The following is a 17,406-nucleotide window of genomic DNA, read 5'->3' on the forward strand; positions in this document are numbered from 1 at the left end:
CGGGCTCGCAGCGAGATTCTCGCTGCGAGCCCGGCAGGTCCTGGCAGTTCCCATACACTACATACTTGCTGCGGTCTAAACGACCACAGCGAGTATGTAATTATACCGCCCTTAACCCCTTCTGCTCCCCCGCTGTAAGCATACTTTACCTGTCCTTGCTGCACGGGTCCAGCGTCCTGCTCTCCCGCCCGGCCAATCAGTGGCTGCGGCTGGGCAACACACTGATTGGCCGGACAGGAGAGCAGGACGCCGGACCCGTGCAGCAAGGACAGGTAAAGTATGCTTACAGCGGGGGAGCAGAAGGGGTTAAGGGCGGTATAATTACATACTCGCTGCGGTCGTTTAGACCGCAGCAAGTATGTAGTGTATGGGAACTGCCAGGACCTGCCGGGCTCGCAGCGAGAATCTCGCTGTGAGCCCGTCCGTGTGAATATACCCTAAGTGTAGTATCTGTTCTTATCAGTTTAATATCTGATACGTCCCCTATCTGGGGACCATATACTAAATGGATTTTTAGAATAGGGAGATGGAACAAGAGTTTTCTCTGTCCTCTCCAGGCATTGACCTGGTATTGCAGTGCTTCCAGGTTCAGTGCAAAAAAAAAAAAAAAAGTAAATACCTTATATGGTTAAACTAAACATGGCCTTATATGAAAAATTTAAATTGTATAGATCCTACTATACAAGGAGAAAAAATTAAATAGAATTTGCATTGTGTTAAGGTGAACAATATGATTAACCCACGAAAATACACAAAAGGCATTGTGAAAGATATCTAAACATTTTTGCTTTGATTACTCGAACACCATGAACTTACTGATTTGTACAATGGCCAGCGCTGTGGCATGCAATATGAACTAAACAGTGTTTTTGGGATTTGTCCAAATGATTTGACCTTCATCAGAACTCCACTATCCTTGTTTGAATTCCTGTAATGCCAAGCAACCATAGAGGCATGCTACTGCTGAATGCCTTCTGCTCAGTACTACTGAGACAATATAATATCTGTTCATGCACAAAACTTTATTCAGCTGAACAATTGCCATAGCTGATTAATTCCTGGCATAATAGAAAACAGGTTACCACTGGTGTGCAAGATAGAAAGCACCATTCATCTAAATAGAAAAGATTATATAGTAAGTTTGAGGTGGACTTCGAGTAGGTGGACACCTTGTTGGACCCGTTGTAGAACTCTCCACATTTATATTTTCTCCACAGTGAAATTTTTCATGGCACACTATGGATATTGATTCCTTGAATATGTCTATGCCTCATTCATCATCTAAGTGTTGAGGCGGTGATGTATATGATAAAAAATGTCTTCACGTATGATAAAGGTTTATTATGTGTTAACATTTGTATTATCCCACAATTATTTTCTATTCAATTATAGTTTTATTTTCAACATTGTGAACAGCGTAAACAAAAAGCGGTAAAAAAAACGCCAGGATTGATTATTTTTATTACATTTTATTTCAAATAAAATGAATAAAAATTGATCAATATGTCACATCTACACAGATATGGTATTAATAAAAACTTGAGATCATGACGCAAAAAATGACGCCCCATAGAGCTGTGTATGTGAAAAAAAAAGAGTTGCCATAAGAGTCAAAAAAGGGCCATTGTAATCACACCTATTTTCAAATTATTTTTTTTACTGTTAATAAAAATAGTAAAACATTAGAAAAGCTATGTAAAATGCATATCGCTGTATTCAGACCGACCTATAGAATAAAGATAAAATGTCAGTTTTACCGTAAAGTGCATTACTTAAACACGGAACCCCCCCCCCCCCACACACACACACACACACACAATTTGCAGAATTGTATTTTTTTCCCCAATTTCACCCCATAAATGATATTTTGGGGGTTCCATCATACATGGTATGGTAGATCAAAAGGCGCCTTTAGAAAGTACACCTGTTCCTAAAAAAAAAAACACATGGCCCAGTAGCTGGAAAAATAAAAGAGTTATAGGAGGAAAAAACGAAAATGCTAAATTAAAAAATTGTCCCGGTCCTTAAGGCCATTTTGGCCTCCGTCCTTAAGGGGTTAAGTAGGCTGTAACGTAAGAAAACTTAGGTAAAGAATTCAAGAACATATTAGGGATGTGGTTAAGGTGTCATTGTGGGGCCATCCAGTGTATCTAGACATTTTAGTCTTATTCATATGTATATAAAGAGTATGCAGACCACAAAGGGGAGGTAATTGGACATGTGCTCTCTTAACCCCTTCCCGCATGAGGACGTAACTGTACGTCCTCACGCCGGTGGGGGAGTTCAGAGCGGGGCCGTGCAGCGACCCTGCTCTGAACCGCCGCATTCCTGGGTGCGGTATGTAGCCTGGGACCACGGCTATTAGCGGGCACGGTCCGGTCGCTGTGCCCGCCAATTAAGTCTTCAGATGCAGCTGTCAAAGTTGACAGCTGCATCTGAATACTTACTGCAGCCTCATCCCTGGTGTCTAGTGGGGAGATGGCCCCCCGTGACGTTGTCACAGAGGAGCAATCTCCGTGTCTGGTGCCAGCCGGGGTCTGCACCATAATGGCGCTGATTCCGGCCCGGCATTCTATTGCTTTTGGCTGCAGCAGCAGCTCCTTTATAGCATAGATCTCTATGAGAGATCAGTGTGCTTATACTAGAAGCCCCCCAGGGGGGCTTATGGCTGGGTTCACACTACGTATATTTCAGTCAGTATTGTGGTCCTCATATTGTAACCAAAACCAGGAGTGGATTAAAAACACAGAAAGGATCTGTTCACACAATGTTGAAATTGAGTGCATGGCCGCCATTTAATGGCAAATATTTGCTGTTATTTAAAACAACGGCTGTTATATTGAAATAATGGCAGTTATTTACTGTTATATGGCGGCCATCCACTCAATTTCAACATTGTGTGGACAGAGCCTTTCTGTGTTTTTAATCCACTCCTGGTTTTGGTTGCAATATGAGGACCACAATACTGACTGAAATATACATAGTGTGAACCCAGCCTATGTGTGTAAAAAAAAAAAAAAAGTGTTATTATTAAAGGACAAGTGCCATGAAAAACTTTTTCCCAGTAATTGAAGCACATTACAAAGTTATATAACTCTGTAATGTGCTTCAATCACCTATCTGCCTCCCTTCCCTGTCTTTTCCCCCCTCCACCCCCCAGCAGGAAGTGCAAGAAACTCACAAAGACCTAATTACTGTCGTCACCAAGCTCTTCTCTCAGCTTCTTCTTGTGAGGATGAGTCATCAGCAGGGGGCTGCTCTAGCTCCTGTTACACCAGTCTCCCCCTCCTCTGCCTTGTCAGGTGACTCAGCTTGCTCAGCTCTGATTGGCTGAACAACTGCAAGCCATCTGAGTCCATGTCACTTGCTTATCTTCCCTAGTGACATGACTCCTTCACTCACTGAGTCCACTCGGCAGCAGGAGAGAGTATGAGGGGAGGAGGGAGCTGCCTATGTGCTGGGAGTCAGTCGGAGAGAAGATAAGCAAGTGACATGACTCAGATGGCTTGCAGTTGTTCAGCCAATCAGAGCTGAGCAAGCTGAGTCACCTGACAAAGCAGGGGAGGGGGAGGCTGGTGTAACAGGAGCTAGAGCAGCACTCCTGCTGATGACTCATCATCACAAGAAGAAGCCAAGAGAAGAGCTTGGTGACGACAGTAATTAGGTATCTGTGAGTTTTTTACACTTCCTGCTGGGGGGGTTGAGGGGGGAAAAGACAGGAAAGGGAGGCAGATAGGTGATTGAAGCATATTACAGAGTTATATAACTTTGTAATGTGCTTCAATTACTGAGAAAAAGTTTTTCATGGCACTTGTTCTTTAAGAAAAAGCCCCCTCCCCTAATAAAAGTTTGAATCACCCCCCCCTTTTCCCATGTTATAAATAAAAATAAATAAATAAATAAATAAACAAACATGTTTGGTATCGCCACGTGCATAATTACCCGAACTATTAATTTATCACATTCCTGATCTCGCAAGGTAAACTGCGTAAGCACAAAAAAAATCCCAAAGTGCCATATTGCGCATTTTTGGTCGATCAAATCTAGAAAAATTGTAATAAAAAGCGATCAAAAAGTTGCATATGCGTAATCAAGGTATTGATAGAAAGAACACATCATGGAGCAAAAAATGACACCTCAAACAGCCCTATAGACCAAAGGATAAAAGCGCTATAAGCCTGGGTATGGAGCGATTTTAAGGAACATATATTTGTTAACAATGGTTTGAATTTTTTACAGGCCATCAGATAAAAGAAAAGTTATACATGTTACATATCGTTTTAATCGTACCGACTTGAGGAACATATATAACAGTTTTTCCATAGGACACACGTCGTAAAAACGAATTTTTTTCAATTTCACTGCGCATATAGGGGGAGATTTATCATCATTATAGACCATTTTTTGGGAGTAAAAAATGTTGCAAAATTTTGCGCACCCGCATAGCTGCGCAAAATTTTGCGACATTTCACCTACTTTCACCTTCCAGACTGATCATGCTTACTTCAGCTTAAGCTGAAAGTAAGCATGATTTATCATGTGCGACTATCTAAAATAGTCGCACATGTTTTGCAAACTCACTCCACACTAGAGGTAGTCTATTTCATCACCTCTACTGTGGAGCGAGTTTGCTCCGTGGGTCGGGTGCAGTGCACTTGGTCGACGGAGTGTAAAGGGTTAAGTAGTGATGCAGCAGCATCACTACTAACCCCCTGGGGCTGTACAGTAAGGAGGGGTGCTTAGCGCACCCCTCCTTGCAGTACAGGAGCAGGGAATCCCCTTAATTAAGCCGGGATTTCCTGCCTACAGGGTTTCCCACCCAAAAGCAGAAAGCAGTCTGCTTCTGGGCGGGAAATTTAAAATCCCGGCACAGAAGTTACAGTCTGTCTCCCAGGGGCTTAAGCCCTTGGGAGCCAGACTGTAACTGCCATGCCCATGCTGGAGGTCACCCAGTTTTCCCAGCACCCTGTAAGGTTAACCCTTACAGGATTCTGGGAAAGTTGGGTGACCTCCAGCATGGGCGTTACAGTCTGGCTCCCAGGGTACTTAACCCCCTGGGAGTCAGACTGTTCTGGCACTGCATCTGCACCAGCACGGAAGGGGGTTAATTGTCCCCTTCCTTGCTGGAGCAGATGCAGTGCACTCTCCAAGGTGGTGGTGGTGGGGGGGTGATGGTAGGGGCTGGGAGTTACCTGTTGCTGCTTCCTCTGCAGTCCTGGTAAGCCCCGCACCGACCCGCGATGGGGGCGGGGCTTACTGTCATGGAGGTGAAGCCTATCAGGACAGCGAAGAGGCAGGAACAGGTAACCCCCAGCCCCTATCATCCCCCCCCATTGGAGAGCGCACTGCATCTGCTCCAGCAAGGAAGGGGGCACATAACCCCCTTCCTTGCTGGTGCAGGTGCAGTGCTAGAACAGTCTGGTCCCCAGGGGGTTAAGTCCCTGGGAGCCAGACTGTAACTCCCATGCCCATGCTGAAGATCACCCAGCTTTCCCAGGATCCTGTAAGGGTTAACCCCGTACTTGTTGTTTGTTTTCGCTTGTGTTTTTTTTTTCCAGATACCGGCATGCAGAGGATTACCGCGGATTTGTTTGGACTACGTCGATGACCGGCGGAGTTTAATGTTCAATAAAATGGTCAACGAGGGGGGTGGGGGTGTTTTTATTTGAATAAAAAAAAAATTCTAGGCGTGTTGTGTTTTCTTTCATTACTTTACAGACTTAGTCCATTACTAAGTCAGGGCTTAGTGTTAGCCGGTATAAAATGGCTAACACTAACCCCCCCATTATTACCCCAGTACCTAATGCCACCAGGGGTACTGAGAAGAGCCGGGTGCCAGTGGTCCCGGAGCGTCAAAATTCGCACTCCTGGACTGGGCGGCAGCAGGCTGGTAATATTTAGGCTGGGGAGGGCCTAAACCAATGGCCCTTCCCACCCTGGTGTTACAAGGCTGCTGTTGCTTGGTTTTAACTCGGCTGGTTATGGAAAAGGGGGGATCCTATGCGTTTTTTTTTTATTATTTATTTATTTAAAAAAAAAAAAAATGGATAGGATCCCCCCCTTTCCATAACCAGCCAGGTTAAAAACCAAACAACAGCAGCCTGGTAACACCAGGGTGGGAAAAGCCATTGGTTTAGGCCCTCCCCAGCCTAATATTACCAGCCTGCTGCCGCCCAGTCCAGGAGCGCCAATTCTGACGCTTCGGGACCACTGGCACCCGGCTCTTCCCAGTACCCCTGGTGGCATTGGGTACTGGGGTAATAATGGGGGGGGTTAGTGTTACCCATTTTATACCGGCTAACACTAAGCCCTGACTTAGTAATGGATTTAGTCTATCAGACAGCTTCCACTACTAAGCCTATAAAGTAATGAAAAAAAACACAAATACACCTAGAATTTTTTTTTATTCAAATAAAAACACCCCCACACCCCTCGTTTACCATTTTATTGCACATTAAAGTCCACCGGTCATTGACGTAGTCCAAACAAATCCGATGTAATCCTCTGCAAGCCGGTATCTGAAAAAGAAAGAGAGAAGAAAATGCTCATTACCCAGGAGGCAAACCAGGGCCAATGAGACTATTTAGAGACAATTCTGAGACTATTTAGAGACAATTCTGAGCCAAACAAATCAGCACCACAGAAAATAGACCAGGCTTATTCCTAATAGTAAATTGCACTTTAAATAGACCAGTCTATTCTTGCCAAAGTAGAAATAGACCACATCTAGAAAAATCCCCTGTTGATAAATCTCCCCCATATTTTTTTTCTAGTTTCACAGCATATTTTATGCAAAAATTCAGCCTGTCATTGCAAAGTACAATTAGTGACGGAAAAAATAAGGGCTCATGTGGGTCTGTAGGTGTAAAAATGCAACTGCTATGGCCTTTTAAGCACAAGGAGGAAAAAACAAAAACGCAAAAATGAAAATTAGCCCGGTCCAGAAAGGGTTAAACCATAAAACTCCCTGGATGTTGAGGCTGAAGGTTTAAATTTGAAATTAGAGTTAGAGTCCAGCGCGCACCATATTGGATCTATCTGCGCATGTGCTGTATTGATGTATGTATGTAATATATGTATTCAGGTATGTATTCACTATAGAAGTCAACCTTGCTGACAGGCTACAGAAAGATGGCCTCCATAGTATATTATAAGGCTACAGAAGCATGGCCCCCATTCTGTACTGCATCAGTAGTTTCTAAAGTAGCAACATTAGGAGGCTATACAATTATGGCAGCCACAGTTAAGAACATACGCCTGCGCATCCGATGACCTGGTGCCAATAATGGGATATATGAGCGTGCACATTCATAATAAACATACCTTGACTCCGGGATGCCGGTATCCCTCGTGCATGTCTCAGTGTCATGTTAAATGTGTCAGCACATGTATCATATCGGTATTGCTTAAACAACGTACCAGAGTATATAGTCACATTAGGAGGCTACACAAGGATGGCATCCACGGTAAGGACCATATGCAGGTACATTCTGTACATGCCTATAAATGTGTCCAGGTAGTACATCCGATAAGCTAATTCCCATAATAAAACATATGCACTTGCGCAATCATAATTAAGAAATATTAAAATTATATATTTAATTGATTCACATATACTAGATACCTCACTATGTGAATCCCTATTAGGAGGCTCCATGGTATAGCTTCATATATAGTATCAGCAAAGAACATCCTGTGCAAGTGTGCTTAGCGCCATACATACCAAAAACAACCCATCAGAAGGTTATAGACAGTTTAAAAAATTTGAGACAATATAGCAATATATGCAGATTGGCATATGATGTCTGTACCAGCTAAGTACCCACCAAAAGGGCCATATGTATCATTCCAATGTGAAGGGATCATATGTAAGGGTGCCAAATGCTTATGGAGGCAACCCATAAAGGAACAATACATGTGACAAGTACAACATATACAGTGCATCCATACCCATAATATATAAATGAGCCCGAGAAATTCCATGCCTCTACTGGGTTATGACATCAAATAAATCATCATGTACAATCGATGCACATTTTGAAACCTGTTCATTCTTTGGACGGAAAGCGGAACCTGCCTTACCAGAGAATGAAGTTAATGGGACCAGCGGAGATGGGCGCATCCGCGAGTGGGAGCAAGCTGCAAAATCCGCGGAGGATGATCTGCCCGGATTCCTCAGTGTGCACATACCCTTACTTCTGAAACATGAAATTGCAGAAAGTGAAATTTTGGGGAGCAGAAGGCTTTAGCTGTCTTCGGCTCCCTGGAAAACCCATTTAACCCTTTTGTGACTGGGTTTGCTTTCAATTTTGAGTTTTCATTTTTTTCTCCTTGCCTTCTACAAACCATCACTTTTCTTTTACATTTTGCTTTATACAGAACCATATAAGCGCTTGGTTATTGTGGATCTAATTGTACTTTCTCAAAACTTTGGAGGATTTTGTTTTTTCACCATGTAAGTTACATTAAAAGTCACACTATGTACATTCTGTAAGTCAATGATATTCCAGCGATATCCGATTTATATACATTTTGTTTAATAATAGTACTCCTTAAGGCTATATTCACACATACCCTGTTTCCTCGAAAACAAGACATCCCCTGAAAATAAGACCTAGTAGAGGTTTTGCTGAATTGCTAAATATAAGGCCTCCACCAAAAGTAAGACCTAGTAAAATTTTAGTTTGGATGCATGAATGCCAAACAGAACACCAGGACATGCAGCTGTGATTCTTTTTAGCCCGCCACCTTTGACCCCTACCTTAACCATCTGTTACAGAGCAGCTGCATGCAGGACATGAAGACTGTCACCTGCTGCCAACCTCGATGTTCCCTTCCACGGCTGTGACTTGTAAATGTGCAGGCAAAGCATGAAGAGGCTGCCATCCTTATTGTTCCCTACCACCAGATGTAGAGCTGCACACTGTCTTCTGTTATTTCGTCACCTGCCTCATACCGTCCTTGCTGTGCTGTATGAGTGTGCTGTGGTGAGCTCCCCCTGGTGGCCAGAAGCTGCCATATCGTACACCCTGTCCCTGCTGTGCAAGTGACATGTACATTTTTCTACATGGACAAATAAGACATCCCCTAAAAATAAGACCTAGCACATCTTTCTGAGCAAAAATTAGTATTAGACATTGTCTTATTTTCAGAAAAATAAATAAAAAATAAATAAATAAAACAAAATAATTTAAAAAAAAAAAAAAAAAAGTATTTCTGTCAGTCTTTCGGTTCGTCTTTTTTCAACCAAACCCAGGTGTTGAACTGACAGGGCAAAATTATAATTGAAAGCTTTACACAGTTTCTGAGATTTCAACCCACTCCTGGGTGTGGGTGTGTTGACATTAGTGGAGAGTATGTGGAATTAATGTAAAGTTTCATCTTCCTACCTCATTTCTTTCTGAGTAAAGCCAAAGAGATATATATATATATATATATATATATATATATATATATATACATATATATATATATATATATATATATATATTAACTTTACATTTATTCCACATACTCTCCACTAATGTCAACACACTTCTTATATCAGTATTCCAAGTTCTGTAAGCCTTGAAAAAGAAGGATTTCAGTTGTGCCCCAAACCAGTCATCTGTAGCAGTCATGGCATCAGAAATGGTGCTAAATTTGGTACCCTTCAGTTCAGGGGCGTAGCTAGGTGTCCAGCCTGGGGGAGGCGAGTGAGTCTCAGTGGGCCCCCAACCGATTGTGTTACCCATGGGGAACCTCAGTAGATGACAATGCTTTCCGAATAATAAAGGGTATTTTCTACCACATTATTCATTATTCATAGTGAGCAGGGACTGAGAACAGTGGAAAAGACTTTCTACATTTCACATATATAACCATGTAAAAATTAAAGGGGTTATCCAGCATTGCAAAAACATAGCTGCTTTTTCCAGAAACAGCGCCACTCTCCTCCAAAGCTTGGATGTGGTAGTACAGCTCATTACCACAGTTTCAGTTAGCCAGCACATCCCATACCCCCAACCTCCATAGATAACATCCTTCCCAGGAGTTAGCTGCACAAACATAGGTCTCCTCCTCTATAACTAAGGGAAAAAAAACATACTTACCTGCTGTGCGGTTGCAGTACTGTAGTCAATGTATGTCAACTCTCTCACCACTCTGTGAGCACACTCATGTTCCACATCTCTAAAGGAGGGAACGGCCTCTTGTAGCCACAACAGTGATTGGCAGGGTAGAGAGCCGATGCTCTCCTTGCCTTGTCAATCACCCTGCTGCATTCAACTGTATGTTCTCCTCACATACAAGCGCATGCAGCTAAATGGTCAGACACAACAACCGGTAGCCGTGCGGGCCTCCCAGGAGCACTGGTTGTTGGCAGGGGCCACCTACAGCCAATAGACATTTGTTAAGTCTGTCTGCAAAAGCAATAGCTTTTGTGGACAGCATTAACTGGCCAAATCTTCAGTGGGCCCCCTGCCTGTGTGGGCCCGGGAGCGGCCGCCCCTTCTTCCCCCACCAAATTACGCTACTGCTTCAGTTGTTTCATCAGGTTTGGGAACAGATGATAGTCAGAGGGAGCTAGATCTGTTGAATAAGGTGGGTGGTCAACCAGCTGGAAGCTTAGCTCCACCAGTTTTGCCATGGTCTCTTGTGTAGTGTGAGTGGAGGCGTTGTCTTGCAGGAACAAGGTTCCTTTAGACAGTTTGCCTCACCTTTTGGCCTTCAGAGCTTCCTTCAATTGGTCCCAAAGTTCAATGTAATAATACCTTACATTGATGGTGGAACCATTTTGAAGGTAGTCCACCAGCAGCATACCCTCCTAATCCCAGACCATAGACGCCATTACCTTAGTGGCTAATTTTTGCACCCTGAAATTCTTTGGACCAGGAGAACCACTGTGCCGCCACTCTTTGACTGCTCCTTGGTTTCAGGGTCATACAAATAAATCCAGGTCTCATCCATAGTGACCAGTTGATCCAGGAAGTTCTTACCAGTCCGGAAATGCTGACAAATGGACCAGGAATTTTCACTGACATGCTCTTCTGAACTGTTGTCAAACATTTGGGGACCTGTTTTACAGATAGCGTCTTCATGTTCAAATGTTAATGGATAATGACACAAACATGTTCACGAGGAATCTCCATGATGTCTGCTATTCCTTTCGCTGAAATTTGCTGATTCTCCAGTATGAGTTTGTGCACAGCATCGACAATCTCAACAACAACCACACTTGGTCGTCCAAGATTTTGCTCATCACTGGTGCTGAATCGGCCCGTTTTAAATATGGCAACCCATCTCTTTACTGCAGAATATGAAGGACATTGATCCGATCATACAACCAACAGCCGCAGTACCTGTCATGCAATAGTTTGAACGCCATGATTGCTTTACATCACATCGCTGAAAGGGTGTAATCACTGGAACCAGCGGGATCACTGGTGTCAGTCATTAGCAGCAGGTGTCCACAGCCAACCCCTGCTGTGAATTGTGTGAGCTCAGATTCTGAGCCCACTCCATTCACTCCTTTACATCAGCCATCGTATACAGTCACATGGCTAATGTAAAGGGGTTAAAAAATAATTCGCTGTAGTGTCCCAAAGCAAACTTTCTGAAGTTTTGGGGGTTGTATATTAGATGAATCCTGCTAAATCATCTGTTGTTGTCATGTTTTTACAAATTTGTGTGTTCTTATACCGTGTTAGGCAGGTAACAAAATGGTTAACATATACACTACACCTTCACATCTAGTATAGATCTGTGACTGCAGACAGAATTGTACTCATTGATTTATATAGCCTCATGTACATATATATATATATATATATATATATATATATATATATCTATATATATATATATATATATATATATAGAGAGAGAGAGAGAGAGAGAGAGAGAGAGAGAGAGAGAGAGAGGTAGAATATGGGTGCATGGCAGATTACTTGGACACAAAAATGTGGACAAAAAATAATACAGATGTGCATACCACCCGACAGAGAAAAATGTTAAAGTGTCACTGTCATTGTGAATTTCAAGATCTAATTTAACAGGGGATGTGATATAAAGATTATCTGCTATTTACATGAATTATTTTTTTTTTAGTTATCATGCTTTATAACAAAGCTATACGAATTTGTATCCAGCTCCAGTCTCCTGAAGGCAGCTTTTTAGTCTGGTTGAAAAAAAAGAGACTAAATGCAGGAAGTCCCAGACAAAACAGAGTGTCACGGCTCAATCAAATGACTGCCTTCTCTGTGAGTGCACAGCTAAACAGAACTTCCTGTGTTTTGTCTCTTTTTTTCAACCAGCACAAAACTAAAAAGCTGCTTTCAGGAGACTGGACCTGGATTTCAAGTATCGCTTTTTTTTTAAAGCATAATAACTAAAAAAAATAATGAATGTAAATTGCAAATTTGTTTTATATCACATCTATTGTTGATTTGGATTTTGAAAGTTATAACAACAGGTACACTTTAAGGCTAGGTTCACACTATGTAACTGTGCGGCTGTATTTTTTATGCGGCTGTAAATGTGCGGATGAAACTACGGCCGTGGGAAAAAATAGACATGCGGCTCAAAACATACGGTCATTTACTTTGAAATCTGGTTCAACTAAAAATAACAAATAAAATCTTAAGAAAGTGATGCAAACACCTCTGGATGCATCTGGGAAAGCAGGGAAACAGTTTACATGAATTGCTATTACCGGGGTTTGCGATCCTCTGCAGTAATGCCGATGTCTCTCATGGTTAATCTATTAAAATAATAAAACACATTTTCGTTGTAATAAAGTGCCTTTCGTTGTTCAATAATTAAATTTAAACTAATCCATCATTTTGCAATTAAATATACTGTTAAAATAAATAGATATATAAATAAATGTATATTTATATATATATATTTATTTTTTGACAGTATATTTAATTGCACAATGATGGATTCGTTAGAAATAAATTATTGACCAACAAAACTGAATTTATTTCAACGAAATTGTGTTTTATTAATTAAATATTAATTAGTACAGGAAGCTCCATAAGCCGTTAATTCATATGCCGGCAATAGAGCATTCTGTACTAATCATCACTTTACTTTAATGAAAACATCAAATGTTTCTTCTAATTATGTTATCACAATAGCATTATTAGAAGAAATATTTAGAATTATATGTGCGCTCAGCTGATATATACACATATAATGAGCCGGTCCGCAGCACAGTGACTTCATTGTGCTGCGGACCAGCGAAGAGGACACATCGGGGTGAGTATAGAGCTCTCCCCACCCCCTCCCCAGCACTGCACCCCTCCCAGCAAGGAAGGGGGGGTCAGTTAACCCCTTCCTTGCTGGGAGGGGTGCAGTCTGACATCAGTCTGGCCCCCAAGGGGTTAAGGGGGATGCAATACATCCTCCCTTAACCCCTTGGGGGCCAGACTGTAAGCAGCGATCTGTAAAGATGCTGCATACTGTAAGGTGCACAACACCGCTCACAATGATGGGTGTTGTGCTCCTGTTTGTGTGTTTTTTGTGTGTTTCTCCCTTTTTGTTTTTCAGATATCGGTATCCTGTGGATTACGTCGGATTCCGTGGACTACGTCAATGACCAGCGTTTTTTTAATGTTTTTTTTTTATATAAAATGGTCAATGAGGGGTGTGGGGGTGTTTTTATTTGAATAAAAAAATTTTTTAACTTGTGTCTTGTCTTTATTTCTTTACTTTATAGACTTAGTAGTGGAAGCCGTCTAATAGACGGAATCCATTACTAAGTTGGGGCCTAGTGTTAGCCGGTATAAAATGGCTAACACTAACCCCCTATTATTACCCCAGTACCCAATGCCACCAGGGGTACTGGGAAGAGCTGGGTGTCAGTGGTCCCGGAGCGTCAAAATTGGCGCTCCTGGACCGGGCAGCAGCAGGCTGGTAAGATTTAGGCTGGGGAGGGCCTAAAACAATGGCTCTTCCCACCCTGGTGTTACCAGGCTGCTGTCGTTTGGTTTTTAACCCGGCTGGTTATAAAAATAGGGGGGACCCTATGCGGTTTTTTTTTAAATAAATAAATAATTAAAAAAAAATCCTTGCTGGGAGGGGTGCAGTGCTGGGGAGGGGGTGGGGAGAGCTCTATACTCACCCCGATGTGTCCTCTTCGCTGGTCCGCAGCACAATGAAGTCACTGTGCTGCGGACCGGCTCATTATATGTGTGCTGAGCCGATCAGCCAATCAGCTGAGCGCACATATAATTCTTAATGTTTCTTCTAATAATGCTATTGTGATAACATTATTAGAAGAAACATTTGATGTTTTCATTAAAGTAAAGTGATGATTTGTACAGAATGCTCTATTGCCGGCATATGAATTAACGGCTTATGGAGCTTCCTGTACTAATTAATATTTAATTAATAAAACACAATTTCGTTAAAATAAATTCAGTTTCGTTGGTCAATAATTTAATTCTAACGAATCCATCATTGTGCAATTAAATATACTGTCAAAAAATAAATATATATATATAAATATACATTTATTTATATATCTATTTATTTTAACAGTATATTTAATTGCAAAATGATGGATTCGTTAGAATTAAATTATTGACCAACGAAAGGGACTTTATTACAAAGAGAATGTGTTTTATTAATTTAATATATTAACTATTAGAGGCATCGGCATTCGGCATCATTGCCGGCTATTTTTGAAGTACTCCTTACGGATCGGCTGTCAATCCTCGGCCGCATGTCCAGCCGCAAACAACGGTCTTGTTAATTTTTTACGGGTCCGTTTACGATCGGGCCGTAGATTCATACATAGTGTGCACTGTGCAGCCGTATGTCCTATACTTTCCAGCGTACACATGAACCACCAAAAATACCGCCGCACAATTACAGCCGCAAATACAGCCGCACAGTTACATAGTCTGAACCTGGCCTAAGTCTAAGTTTACCCTTTGAGCCACAGCCTTCTATTTTTCCCCTCCTGGCTTTTGTGTAAAACCCCTGAAATCCTAGAACATTTTTCTGGTTCCATTCTAAGCTAAGGATTCAAGTTGAGAAAGAGAGTATATATATATATATATGTAATGTGAGCCTCCAGGGGTGTTGTGTTGGAGGATTGGCTGGTCACTTGCTAGGTGGTGAAGTGTGACACCACTCCAGTGGTGATTTACCGAGGGACAGCCAGACCTTAAGGTGTTACTTTGTGACACCAGTGCCGGGTAGGCACACAGGTGTTCTGGCATACCTGCTTTTATTTTATCAGGCCAGTTGTACCCTTTTCCCCTGTGGTCAGTGTCCTGTCGGGCTGCTACGGGGTCCCTTGGGTTAGTGTAATCACAGATGGCCAGAGCGGTGTAGTGACCCTCATAGTCGCAACCGCCACCCACAGTTAGGGGAAATGTCCCAAGGATGTAGTGTATACTGTGTCAGTGTGGGATGAAGAATCACAAAGTCTCTTTATCATAAATAGACTTGGCTTTACTTGAAAGGTACAGTTATACAGCTGTACTTTGGCAAGATAAGTTACACTTGACAGTTCCCTTGATAAAGCACTTGATAAAACACTTCATTGCACAATAATCAGATCTGCGACAGGAATAGAGTGAGGAGTACAGTTGTGTTGACTAAGTAGTGTGTTGAGAGATACAAGAACCAGAGTAACAGAGAGAAGGATGTTGTGAGAGTCTCAATCTAAGTAGTACTGCGCTCTGCCTGGATGTTATAGGATGAGGTAGAAAAACAGGAGAAGAAGAAGAGAATACCTGTGCCTGTGTATTGACCTTTTATTAGTCTTCACATGACCTAATGCTAACTAGATTTGGCTGAACCATCCTAGAGGGTGAGACTGGCCCCAGACCTTGTTACCTGGGATGAGGGGACTGCTGAGGGTTCCCTGCTGACAACGCACTGCGAGATAGAGTTCCTAGGCTTATCTTATCTTTGCTCTCTCTGGATCAGTTCCTAGCTTACTGCTGTCTGTGGATACTGTCCTGCTCTGTGACTCTTCTAGTCCACGCCGTGGGTTAAGGTTGTCTCTGACTTGTCCTCTCTTAAAAGGGGTTTAACACTGCATAGTGTAGTGTAGCGTTACTGAGAAGAAAACTGTTAGCTGTATCCTGTCTGACGTCCTACAAATATACAAAAACGGGGCTCTGACTAAAACTTAACTGCTCTTCCTGTCTCCCACGTGACTTCCTCAGCGAATCTAAAGTATGCTGTGAGTGGGTGAAGAGTGCAAATAGAAGAAGTGATGATGGGAGAGAAGAGGAACAGATTCCCATAGGTTCACAGATCCATGTGACATACAAACAAACAATAACCCTTTGCATACTTCAGCTGTGCAGCATCTGACTACATATACAGAATACAGCGACATGCAGTGGCGAAACTTTATCACTACTTTTATCACCACCTCTGTACAGGCTTTTTCGAAGGGTGTAACCAAAAGTAACACGCGTGGTAGGACACAATATATACAGTATATATATATATATATATATATATATTTATATTTAGCCTTCATAGAGATAGAAGAGCCAGCCTCACAATCCTGTCGAGAGAAGTTCAACAAGTAATTGAGAGTGAGCATGGACCTGATGCACTACAGGTAGCAATTAGAGACTTCCACACTCGCTAACATCTTACAAGTAACCCTTTTGCTACCATCTTCAAAATAATTGCTAAAGGAAATGTGCCTTAATTTTGGATGAAGGTAAAACTGAGGAAAGACCCAATGTACCTCTCCTCATCTCCCAGTTCTTTTACACCTTGCCATCAAAAGCACCTCAGCTTTCACCAGCTGAACACTGTCACGCAGGGTATGCTCTGGGAAAAATCTGAAGAGCAGATGCCTTGTGCCATGTGACCTACTTGTGACAACTGGTTTTGGCTACAGTTCAGACATGTTCCCCAGCTGCCTCCACCTTGGTCGCCACATCTCTGCACAGTCTTCTGGAAACCTATCCAGTGTTTTTTGTAGACACTACATGGTTGTGACGTGTAACCAGGGCCGTATTAACAGCTGCTGCTGCCCTAGGCACTAAACTTGAAGGCGACCCATCTTGGGGAGCTAGAGTGAGAGTGGTTTTGGCCACATGCATTTGTCTTCATGTAGAAACATTGTCTGAATCACGTTTTTCATTGGTAGATTGGTAGGTAAATGCTCCAGGCGTCACACAGCCATACCAGACCTGAATCATACTGCCATACTGTGACTGAAAAACACCACCATACCAGACCTGAACAATTCCACCATAACCCCCCCCCCCCTCACACACACACACACACACACACACACACACACTGAACAGACACCAGATTTACTAGCAAGTCTGAACTGAACTTCAAGGTGCTGCTCTAGGCACCGGACCACGTGTGCCAAGTGGTAAATACGGCCCTGCGTGTAACATGACAATGCACACATCAAAAGGGTACAGT

The 17,406-nt window shown here is 42.4% G+C and overlaps 1 non-coding gene across 1 annotated transcript; it reads left to right on the top strand.

Annotated features, from left to right (window-relative positions):
• Positions 1-406: 406 nt before the first annotated feature.
• Positions 407-602, top strand: LOC138784974 (U2 spliceosomal RNA). The gene has a single exon (XR_011361995.1). It is a non-coding gene; the product is annotated as a U2 spliceosomal RNA (small nuclear RNA).
• The last annotated feature ends 16,804 nt before the right edge of the window (positions 603-17,406 follow it).

The sequence above is a fragment of the Dendropsophus ebraccatus genome, chromosome 2, assembly GCF_027789765.1.
Source record: "Dendropsophus ebraccatus isolate aDenEbr1 chromosome 2, aDenEbr1.pat, whole genome shotgun sequence".
NCBI lineage: Eukaryota > Metazoa > Chordata > Amphibia > Anura > Hylidae > Dendropsophus > Dendropsophus ebraccatus.